This window comes from Patella vulgata, chromosome 4, assembly GCF_932274485.2.
Source record: "Patella vulgata chromosome 4, xgPatVulg1.2, whole genome shotgun sequence".
In the NCBI taxonomy this organism is placed as follows: Eukaryota; Metazoa; Mollusca; class Gastropoda; family Patellidae; genus Patella; species Patella vulgata.
This window is the reverse complement of record NC_065882.2, coordinates 30,567,700-30,580,419: the sequence shown is the minus strand read 5'-3', so window position 1 is coordinate 30,580,419 and position 12,720 is coordinate 30,567,700. Positions and strand designations below refer to the sequence as shown.

Here is a 12,720-nt window from a genome sequence, read left to right as displayed (position 1 = left end):
CATCACAATGTAAAAAGATTCTGAAGATGCCCTACATTTTGAAAAGAGAGAAGATTTTAGAATATCTCCTCCCCTTTTTTATGAGCTGACTCTAACGCATCCTGTATCAAGATTGGTAGATTTTTTTTGCTCTTTAAATTAGTAGCATTGTATTAATAATATCTTTGGCTAATTATTAGATTCGCACATTGTATAGAAGTCATATTGTCTCATGCACTTAAATCAAATTGAGTGAATGTTGACAAGTTGACATATAAGAAAGAGTTATAATTTGGTAAACATATCTGGTTTCCGTGGGAATCAGAATATCATGTTTAACACGTGATTCTAAAAATTCCTATTGCATCATTTGGCTTACCATCCAATCATATCAGTACTTGCACAGATTCAGGGTCATGAATCGCCTGGTCATATGAGTCCTATAAAAGGGACTCTGGCAAGCCTTTAAGTTTACATATCCTTGGGTTGCGGACAGATTACCATCTGAGTTCCTATCAGTGCTTTATATAAAGTGTTGAACTGAATTGCTGCATTGTTATTCCTGGTAAGAAAACCGTCTTAACTACTTGGAAAAGCAAAGAGAAAACACAACGTGAAAAGGAAACCAAAGCAGACAATTGAAAATACTAGACGATCACAAGACTATTAAGATATGTAGTAAGAAAAGGTGTATGGGATATATGTAGGATGTGGCGATTGACTTTAAATTTATACACCGTGTATAAGGTCATGAGACGAAGAATCCTATTGATTGTCAGCGATTTCCGATAATTACTGCCAGAGTTGTGGCCCTTGATCACTTTTAAAAATCTTGTGGACTCTCTGGAGGCTAAAGTTAATATCCGATTGACTTTAAATTTATATACAGTGTTGAAGACCATGAGACGAAGAAGCCTAGTTGACTGCCGGACGATATAGCTGCTGCGGTCGTATGTTTCGTTGCCTGGCAACTTGTGGCCGTATGTTTCGTTGCCTGGCAACCTATCTTTGTATGATATTATTGCCTACCATGTGCTTGATAACGAGAATATTTGTTTAACGTCGCACTATTAAAGTTGGCAATGATTTTATTATTTCAACTAAGCTCTTATTTTCCGTGAGACTCTTCTATTGATCTCAGGGTACGGACTCTTCCGTTTTTATCTTTCTGCGTGCTTTGTTCAGGTGTTGCTCGGTTACACCAGTGCTCAATTATCTGGCGTATTCAAGTAAACTAAGTAATGATAGCTGTTTCAAAATCAGAAGATTGTCAATAAATCGTCTTCATGATAAATATATATTTTCCTGGTAGTTTAGATTTGGTTTCTAATTGATGAGTATGTGTTCTGGATCGATACCGTCGAGAAAAAAAAACCATATCTCTCCTGTTATTTCCTTTGTGAAATTTGAAATGCGGCTGAAAGTTGCTCTTAACTCGCCTGTTTCCTTTTTCCAGTAAAAGAAAAAATAAACCTAATTTTCGACAAATGTGCAAACTTGCTTGATTGACTTTTTAAACAAAAAAATCCCAAGCGTGTTATGTATTTGACATAAGTTTAATGTAGGCATGGTATATTTTCAAACTTAACTTGTATCCCAAAATTCTGAGTTTTCACCTGAATAATCATTGTCGACATTAATAATGTATTATATAATATTTTTGAAAAATGATTGACATATTCATTTTAACAAAGGAATTGTTTGTGCTACTTTAATATTTCTGACGCAGATTTAACCATCTGTACCCGTCGTAGTGTAATCATCAAAATTAGAATGATACTGACATTTTCTGTTGATAATTTAGAAATGAATTCAATATTTAAGTTGACTATCGCATTATAAAAGCCACCAGGTCAGGGGACCAAAAATACGTTCTGTATATATTTCCCCTGTTCTCTGCGTTATTCGAACATTAACAGATGTCAATTTGATACACACAAAAGGTGGGGTTAATTTTTTTATGTGGCTGTACCCTTATGAAAAAGTCCTATAGAAAAACTATAGGTTCCTATAGAAGTTTGTGGGATTCTATAGAATGCTATAGAATGCTGTCGGAAAACGAATTCATTCTGTAGTTTTTTTTCACAGGACTATAGATTCAAAATCATTTACTCTAGTTTTGTGTAGAGTCGGTAGATGAGTTTTTCCAAGTGTAATTTCCTAAAGAATTCTATAGAATACTGTGAGAAACTATTGGAAAAATATAAACCTATAGATTCATTGGTGCTGCTATAGAATTCGTGGTAAAATTATAGTTTTCTATAGAACTAACCTGTATCCTCGGGTCAATTGAGTTCATCCTTTAGTTTTCTATATCCTTTGTGGTAAAAACTATAGTTTGCTATAGAACTAAACTTGTATTCTCAAGTCAGTTGTGGTTCCTATGGTGGTAAAACTATAGTTTTCTATAGAACTAACCTATTGTCTTAAGTCTATAGATTTTGTGGAGAAACATATAACGGATGAGCCTTCTATAGTTTTTTGTATAATTTATATGTATACGGTGCTTTAACCATTTTAAAAAATAGTCTACTATAGTTTCCTACAAAATAATGTAGTTACAATGTACAGATTTCATAATTATTTTGCGATGTCTTTTATTCATACTATAGTTTAATATAGAATTTAGTGATGCACTTGTGTGAATTACGTAAAAGTTTCCAACAGAATTTTCCTGGATGCAGTTTTCCTTAATATACTGTGATACTAAATGACAAACTAAAATAAGCTTACCACGAAAAGATAATAATAATATCTTAAAATAATATTATTTTAATGTAGTGTATATAATATGAATGAAATAGTGATACATGTTGACACTCCGAAAAATGCCAGTGAATGTAGATCTTCACAGCAAAAATAACAGATAATAAATTATTCTTAAAATAAGTCAATGAAATAAAGACAAAGTTTATTTGAACACAGTCTGACTGTTGGGTGATCCTTTTAGTTAAGATTTTAATGAATATAGCAGATCCTGTACTCAAATTATAAAGGGACACGCCTCACACAAAACTATAGATTTTCTATAGAATTCTGTAGAAAACTACACTGGTATTCTATAGGAATTTTTGCTAAGGGTGTACTTCCTGCATACTGAAATTTTTATTCAATAAGCGGTAAAGATATTAGTACCCAAACAAATATGCCATCGCCAGTGTTCCTTCTAATGTTCAGTAGTCGGTGTCAAAATTCTTACGGTATGTAGCCTGGAGGTCGGGTGTTCGATCCCTGCATTGGCCGAGAAAGTTCATCCCGATTTTCCGACGTGGTTTCCCCTTGTCAGTGATGCAGGACGGAGGGCCTGACAAGGACAGCTGTCTAGTTCTTCGGATGAGACGAAAAACCGAGGTCCCGTGTAAACATTGGAATGCACGTAAAGGATCCCTTGGCAGTTGGAATTCGATATAAGAGTAGGCGATAGTGCCGCTGCCCGGGAAAAATTTCCCTCATAGAACACTGTATGGCGTATGCCCGTCTATCATTAGCCCAGTATAGGAGCAGAACAGTAGGACGTTAAACCCCATTTCATTTCATTTCATTTCTTACGGTATGTCACTTTAATTCATGCATTTGACTATAATATATGGGTAAGAGGCGTTACTTCAAACATGAAGTGGATAATCGAATAATTTTCGTGTTCATTCGGGCATCTGATGGCTCTGCTCTGACGTTTCTCTTTGTGCAAAACTAGTCGAAATTAAGTATACCCTTATGACCTTTTAAACTATCTTTCAGTCTGGCATAATGCCCCTGACCGATCAGCCTGTATAGGGAGAATTTGCACCTGAAGGTAGTCCCATTATCGGTCTGCATATACTGATTTACCAATTCGTTTTATTTAATTTATAAGCCGAATAGATATTACCATCCAAACAAATATGTGATCCCCAGTGTTCCCTCTATTCTATGTATAGGGAGAATTTGCCCCCCCCCCACACCCCTTATTATTTACCAATTCGGTTTTCTTATTATCTTGTTAATGGCTTGTACACACACGTAAAATCTGCATTTTTAAATAAGTAAACAAAGATACATGTATATCGACAATAAATTCATATTTTATTACACAAATTCAACCAATTTATACACTAAATGTACGCCACTGTTTATTACACAGAAATAAAAAAGATCATCTGAAAGTAACAATAACATGCTGGTTTACATATCACTACATAATAACTGAGTTAATTACTACATATTATCAAGATGACTTTATTACTGGCATGTTATACTATTGTACATGGTGATATACAACAAGATAATAACTAAATTTATTACTGAGCGAGAGAGAACATTTCATTTCAATAATTCGCTTGCGCATAGGGGTCTTTAGCAGTGGAAGGAACCGAAGGACCCAGAGAAAACCGACGAGGTTAGAAAGGCGATGCCACTCCTTGTCACGTACAACCGGAGAATTGAAACCATGGCAGTTGACTCAATGACAGACCTTGTGACACAGCGCGCACGCGCTAACCATTTGGCCATCCAACCTCCCTAATTTATTACTGCCATTTTATACTACTGTACATGGCGATATTCAACTAAAGTACAACTGACTTAAAGATACATTATGGGATTAGATAAAGAGCTGGCAGTTCTCACTATAATAGCTAAAAACTAGATAACGGCAATTATTGAACGTGTCAATCACTTGTCAATAAAATTTTCAAATGTCGTACGTAATAAAAATAGGCGAACCTCGCTATTTTTCATATTTAATTCCCGTACGGTAATCAAATTTATCTCGGTAACATTCCTACAAAATAACTCCTGCTTCGGCATCAAATTCACAATAGTCGGCATTACGTGTCTTTGTTGTTTATACGACAGCAAATGAATGCAGAACGTCCGGAATAAGAATCGTTTTCTTCTTTATAAAATGTCAACAAAATATTAAAATCCGCGCGTAATAAAAAAAGAGGAACACCTTGCTATTTTTCCTATTTAATTCCCGTGGGGTGTTCAAATTTATGTCTGACAAGGACATCTGTCTAGTCGTTCGGATGGGACGAAAAACCGAGGTCCCGTGTACATATTGGCATGCACGTAAAAGATCCCTTGGCAGTTGGAATTCTGTAACATCACAGGCTGTAGCTTTTTGCTCAACATTCCGTTGGTTCCAATCTTTATAGGCACAATGGGGACAACATTTGGCAATCTCCTCATCATAATTTTGTAGGGGGTTGACCGTTTAGATTTTTCGCTACACGGATTTGAAGTTGACAGGGGTGAAAATCTCACTTCCGACACAATGATTGCTCTGCAGAAAGACACTTTACACCCCCTATCCCTCCGCTGTAATATCATCAGTATTACCCAAAACTGCTATGAAATTGCAAATTTGATCCCTTTTCTCCAATTCTAGACCAGAAAGTCAACCCAAAAATGCAGGAAGAGGGGAGAAAAAAATTAAGGGAAAAATTGTCTATTTATAACTCGCACTACATTCGTCCATCATGAAATAAGGGGAAATAATTACTAGTCTTAGTCCTATATACCTCACATGTTTCTGCAGTTTAAACAAATCTGTTGTTATCTAATAAACAAACATATATGCAATTCCCTGGCCAAAGAATATGAAAATCTATGCATTTTCAGATGAGCTGTGCGGCATTCTGCAAACACTATAATACATCAGAAAACTGCGGAATTTCAGACAGAAATTTAAAAGCACATGAATTTTGAATTAAACAGAACATTTTTATTTTTGAACATAAATGCATTCTGTAAAAAGATGAGATAAATTCAATATAAATCTAACACGAAAATACTTTAAAACAGTAATCATGATGCAATATTAGACTTTTTAACACTTTCATCGTAAACCACACAGTTTTTCTCTGTTAACGTAGTTTCAAGTGCCAAATTGTGGTCAAATCTAAAATGTTGAAACATGCAGTGCCTATCAATTTTAAAATATCTCCTATATAGCTGTATTTCCATAGGATAAGTAAGTTGAAATAATCTGATTATGTAACACTACAACAGCTTTTTCATCCCTACCCCCCAGTTTGGAATCTGATAATTTAAAAGCACATGAATTTTTAATTCCACAGAACATTTTTATTTTTGAACATAAATGCATTCTTCAAAAAGATGAGATGAATTCAATATAAATCAAACACGAAAATACTTTAAAACAGTAATCATGATGCAATATTAGACTTTTAACACTTTCATCGAAAACCACACAGTTTTTCTCTGTTAACATAGTTTCAAGTGCCAAATTGTGGTCAAATCTAAAATGTTGAAACATGCAGTGCCTATGAATTTCAAAATATCTCCTATATAGCTGTATTTCCACAGGATAAGTAAGTTGAAATAATCTGATTATGTAACACTACAACAGTTTTTTCATCCCCACCCCCCGGTATGGAATCTGATACATTGCTGACCAATCATAGGTCGCCTCGTTCACTAGGGCCTGTCAAATGATTTACAATGGCGATGGTGCCTACAACTTTCCTGACTAAGAGATATGCACAACCGTCGATCAACACACAAGCCATTAATGTTATCTTCCAATATGAGAGGCCATGATAAACACACAAGCGTCCTTTTCAAGCTCGGAAATTAAGTCATCACCAAAAAGCAAAGTTTACAGAGGTCCTCGGGGCTGGAACCCAAACTGATTATGATTTGCCCTCCACTTCAACCACAGGTGTCATAGAGATCAGGGATGAAATTGATATGCATCATCATTCTCCTAAAGCCAGTCCAGGAAGAGATCAGGTTTTGAGATGTAGACCTGAAATGTTAAATTTGGATGAGAATGAGAATTCTGGGGCGAATACTATCCAGGGAAATGGTCATTGACATCCAGAAAATGGTCAAAATGTGGAATTCTGTCATTCAGTTAAATGTCAAGGGGAGAAGACAGGCCTGTGCAGTACCAAATTTCCAGCCCATTACTATTAGTGAGCAGAAGTGGGGATCAGGTTGGATGTACTTCTTAAAGTGTATGAAATGCACATTTATCTCACCTGTTTTGCTTCTTTTTTTTTAATACTTGTGTTGAGGTCAATCATTCCACTCTATGAAACATTGCCCTGGCACCTGAAATGATAGGAGGCTGGGGATAAATATGCAATAAAAAACAGTGAGAAAATAAGAAAAAAATATGGTTTCAACTGGAAATAGAAATAAACCTCTTTATTTCTAGCGAACAGCCCGTCACTTGCCCTCCAAAAAGAAACCAGTTAACAATCAGTAAAAAAGTAAACCTTGAGTGTCACATAAGTCTAAGCCAATCTCAAAGGTAGATGCCATGTTTTGAGGTTCGGTCTAAATATTAAGGCCAACTGCATGTTTGGTCAAAAGTCACACAGGTGTGAATTTTGGAGTGTACATGTTAACATTTCATTGTATGATGTCAAAAACATGTTAGGTCTAAATGTTAAGGCCAACTGCAGACTTGGTTCAAGGTCACAACATGTAAATAGGGTTAGGGCACATGATTTTTTGACACAATTGTGGGTTTGGGCTAGGGTCAGAACTAGGTCTTGGCTTAGGCCTAGGCTACATGCTTTTTGACAAGATTGTGGGTTAGGGTTAGGGTAAGGACTGGGTCTTGGGTTAGGGTTAGGGTCAGTCTTGTTTACATCTCGTGACTTTAGACCAAATCTGGAGTTGAGTTGGCCTTAATATTTAGACCTAACCATGTTTTGATATCATTGTGAACAAAATGTTACACATTTACAACCCAAAATTCACACTCAACCAACGGATACCCACAATCATGGCTATTTTGATACCAAATAGTCAAAAAACTTACTGCTGGGCAATAAAAAAGCAGTATTCTTACCATTTCTGACACTTTCCATTCAAAACTTCAGGAAATAAGCCGTTGAAAAAATATCAACATCCCGAGTCGGCCATGCTTCTTTATATCATCAGGACTCAGACTAGCAATTATTTGCCCATTGACTTCAATGTTAAATGACTAACATCACAGGCTGTAGCTTTTTGCTCAACATTCCGTTGGTTCCAATCTTTATAGGCACAATGGGAACAACATTTGGCAATCTCCTCATCATAATTTTGTAGGGGGTTGACCGTTTAGATTTTTTGCTTCACGGATTTGAAGTTGACAGGGGTGAAAATCTCACTTCCGACACAATGATTGCTCTGCAGAAAGACACTTTACACCCCCTATCCCTCCGCTGTAATATCATCAGTATTACCCAAAACTGCTATGAAATTGCAAATTTGATCCCTTTTCTCCAATTCTAGACCAAAAAGTCACCCCAAAAATGCAGGAAGAGGGGAGAAAAAAATTAAGGGAAAAATTGTCTATTTATAACTCGCACTACATTCGTCCATCATGAAATAAGGGGAAATAATTACTAGTCTTAGTCCTGACATGGTATACTACTGTATATGGAGATATACAACTAGATGACAACTGACTTAATTACTGATATATTATAGCACATAAAGGCGGGTATAAAGTTAAGATGTCTTTACATCACTGGAAAACCCAACAGCAGCAATGTCAATATCGCAGTCTGATATTTTCTGAAGCTAAAAAAAAAGAATAAGTGTGGGACTGAAAATAGCATACATTCACATTGTTAAATATGGTGATTACCCTAGAAATAATTGTTGAATTGTGCTAATATTGGAAAGAGTTAAGATTTATGATTAAAAATTTCAGTAATAATGTTTACGGTATCTATAATAAGATCCTGATTTTGTTTATTGTATAGATGTGATTAAAGCATCCAAGATTTTTAAAATTTAGTAATAAATGTCACTTTAAGACAGAAAGAGAGAGAGAGAGATAGACAGAGAGAGAGAGAGAGAGAGTAACAAAATGTTTTGGATTACCTTATCTTCAAAGCTCACCACTACAATTAATTGTTTAAAAGTATCAAAGTTTTCAATAACCAAAACTTTAAAGAGCATCTAACTGTTTTAATAGAGCGGAAGAGATCCTTTCTTTTTCACACTTTGGTCGGCTTTTAATTGGAACAGTTTGTTTGGCTCTTTGACAATAAGTACTTTTTTTGGTTTTCAGGAGAACTTTTCCAATTATTAGACCATGCTTTCATGTCTTTGATTCCATCTGCAAAAAAAAAAAAGAGTGTCCAATTTTAAATTTTCATTTGTAAAATTTTGACTGAATATAAAAAAATTGATAATCAATCCCTCTCTTTATATAAATATTAGATTAATTATAACTACTTGGAGATCATAGTTAGTTACCATAACGACTATGTGTATGAAATGTTTATTTTGTTATGATAAAAATTTGATTAATATTAAAATGTCTAAAGCAATTCATCCATGCATGTCACTCACCTGTTACATAACTTAAAATTATACAGAACCATTTCTTTGACAATCAGGTAGGTAAACATGACCTCTGTTTGAATTTCATGATGGTGTAAGTAAGTACATTGAAAAAAACATATTAAAGGGACTATCCCGATTTGAACAGAGACTTAAAAATAAATGTCCGAGTACGTATGAAATTTAAGCGCCAAAATATAGAGGGGTGGCGTATTTACATTGTCTCAAAATTTCAGCTCAAAATATTGAGTCGTTTGGACGTGAACGTCAAAACTGCTTATCCGTGCACGTAACCCTTTTAAGAATTCGGGTCAATTTTTTCGTTGGGTGACTTGATGATCGATTCCCGTTCCTTGAGAGGTCTATACAGTGCACGACCCACGTGCTGTACTTGATAACGAAAGGAAAATTTCACCAACACATTATTTTTATAAAAAAAAGTCTTATTTTATCCAGATACCGCATAATACATCTTGAGACACCGGTCTCTATTTCCAGATGAAGACTGACGGGTTTAAGTTGTTTGAAAACGTATCACAAATATTGAGTTAGTTGCTCGGCCCTTAGGTAGACAATTTTAAGGGATTTTAACACAAAATTAAGCAGTTTTATTCTCCAAAAAATTATCGGGATTGGCCCTTTAAAGCAAGCTTATTATATGCTAAGCTTGACAATAATATATGAATTTTGTAATGCACAATAAATCAGTTTCTTCTGCTTGGTGTTCATATAACTTGAAAATATCAAAAGAAATAAACAACAGTGAAACAATATTAATATTCAATTTCAACCAGGAAACATAAAGAACAATGTAGTAGAAACTTTTATCAACAATAATTCAGGATCAAATTCAGGGCTCTTATAAATACATAAAGCTCATGCGCATAAAGTCAGGCAAGGTGAAAGTAAATATATACGTATGGTTACTCAATGTAATAAAAGATAGGTTGCCAGGCATCAAAACATACGCCCACAGCAGCTATATCGTCCAGGCAGTCAACAAGAGTTGTCGCATATTTTTACTTTTTTCGGTAATGAAACATTTATAATACATTAAAATCTGATTAAGAGTAACATTATCAGAAAACCATTAGAATTTGTTTGTTTTTTTTAAAATTCTGCCCATGCTAACGTTTAGTATGCGAAACATCATGGATTTAGCTGTAAAAGTCATAAAGATTCATTGAAAATCAATATACTTGTTTGTCTCAAGACCTTAAAATCTGTGTATCAATCTAAAGTCAATCGGATGATAACTTTAGCCTCTAGAGCGATCACAAGATTTTTCATAGTGATCAAGGGACATAACTTTGGCAGTAATTATCCGAAATCGTTGAAAATCTATATGATTCTTCATCTCATGGCCTCAAACACTGTGTATAAATTTAAAGTCAATCGGATATTAACTTTAGCCTCTAGAGCGTCCACAGGATTTTTCAAAGTGACCAAGGGCCATAACTCTGGCAGTAATTATCGGAAATCACTGAAAATCAATAGGCTTCTTCGTCTCATGACCTTAAACACTGTATAAATTAAAGTCAATCGGATGTTAACTTTAGCCTCTAGAGCGTCCACAAGATTTTTCAAAGTGACCAAGGGCCATAACTCTGACAGTAATTATCGTAAATCACTGAAAATCAATAGGCTTCATCGTCTCGTGACCTTAAATACTGTGTATAAATTTAAAGTCAATCGGATATTAACTTTAGCCTGTAGAGCGTCCACAAGATTTTTCAAAGGAATCAAGGGCCATAACTCTGGCAGTAATTATCGGAAATCGCTGAAAATCAATAGGGTTCTTCGTCTCATAACCTTAAACACTGTGTATAAATTTAAAATCAATCGGATATTAACTTTAGCCTATAGAGCGTCCACAAGATTTTTCAAAGTGATCAAGGGTCATAACTCTGGCAGTAATTATCGGAAATCGCTGAAAATCAATAGCCATTACTTGTCTTCTGTAACAAAAAACACAACATAAACTTTTCATAACATAATTAGTATACAACCAAAAAATATAATATGATAGGATAATGGGCTAACATTTCCTGAAAAATTCATCCAGCAAACAAACTTCAAATTACTTTGAACTATTTTCAGTTTATTAAAATTTTAAAATATGATGACTTTTTCAAGAAACTGAGCCTGTACTTCCTACATTTACATGGTTATCCTTACTATCACTTTGCTCTTTACAGAACAGGTTATAAGATGTTCCATGAGTTTTAAAATTTGGCATACTGTCGCCCACTTAATTTTCTTTTTTTTATTCCCTATCAAGTCCTGTGAGAAAATATAATGCTTTGAAGAAATATAAATTCGATTAGCTGTTACTTCTGTGAGAAAGAATGAAATATATATTATGCTTATATTGAGCATGAATATCCAACTGTTAGTTTCCATGTAATAATATAATAATAAAAGTAATCAAATATGCAGTTTGAACTGATTGTACATTATGTTTACCTTGGCTTACTCCAGAAATATTGTGCTTGACAAAACATCCACATAAAGACTTTAGCGCTGAATTATAACTTGTTTAAAACCAAAGAGTTTTTGAATGACGATAACGAGATGCATCGACTTAGGTTAATAGGTAATGAGTTCCACCTTCTAACAGTAGCTATTTCAAATGAACGAAAACCAAAAGTTGTCATCCTGAGAGATTTTGATCCCAAATGGAATCTAAGATTGGACAAGTTCACATAGATATTTAGGAACGGTGCCATTAACACATTTAAGAAGTTTAAAATCTATTCAGTCAGAAACAGGGAGCCAAATGGAGATCTTTTAGAATGGGTGTGATACGACTGGATCTAGTTGTCGGCTGTGAAATTGGCATTGTAGAAGATCAACTAGAAGGCTTGCACTGGTTTATTTCCTCATGTTGTCAATGATGTAGCCTTATAACACTTTCAAAAAGACGAAATCTTAATTAAAGCATAATCCAGGCATTCGCCTAAAGTCAAGTTACCAGGCAACAAAACATATGCCCACAGCAGCTAAGTAGTCTGAACAGTCCACAAGGGTTGTCACATTTTTTTCACTGAACATCAATAGCTTCTTTATCTTATGAATATAAACACGGTGTGTTGAAGACAGAGGAAGGGAGGGGCACAGGGAGACAAACAGAATGAGAGACAGAGCGAGGGAGAGACAGGGCGAGTGAGACAGACAGGGACAGGGAGGGAGAGACAGGCAGAGGGAGGGACAGATGGAGGGAGGAACAGATGGAGGAAGGGACAGGCGGATGGAGGGACAGAGGGCGGGAAAGAGAGGGAGGGACAGACGGAAGGATAGGGAGAGAAAGGGAAAGACAGAGGGGGGACTGACGGAGGGAGGGACAGAGGAGCAGAGAGAGGGAGGGAAAGACAGACAGAGGTAGGGACAGACAGATAGAGGGGGGACACAGAGAAAAGGAGGGACACAAGGAGAGACAGAGAG

General features: G+C 35.4%; 1 long non-coding RNA gene across 1 annotated transcript; it reads right to left on the bottom strand.

Moving 5' to 3' along the window:
- Positions 1-4,092: 4,092 nt before the first annotated feature.
- LOC126817180 (uncharacterized) lies at positions 4,093-11,611 on the bottom strand. The gene is made up of 5 exons (XR_007678835.2): positions 9,286-11,611; positions 8,812-9,049; positions 7,787-8,505; positions 6,966-7,038; positions 4,093-6,730 (listed from the first exon to the last, which is right to left on the bottom strand). It is a non-coding gene; the product is annotated as an uncharacterized LOC126817180 (long non-coding RNA).
- Positions 11,612-12,720: the final 1,109 nt, after the last annotated feature.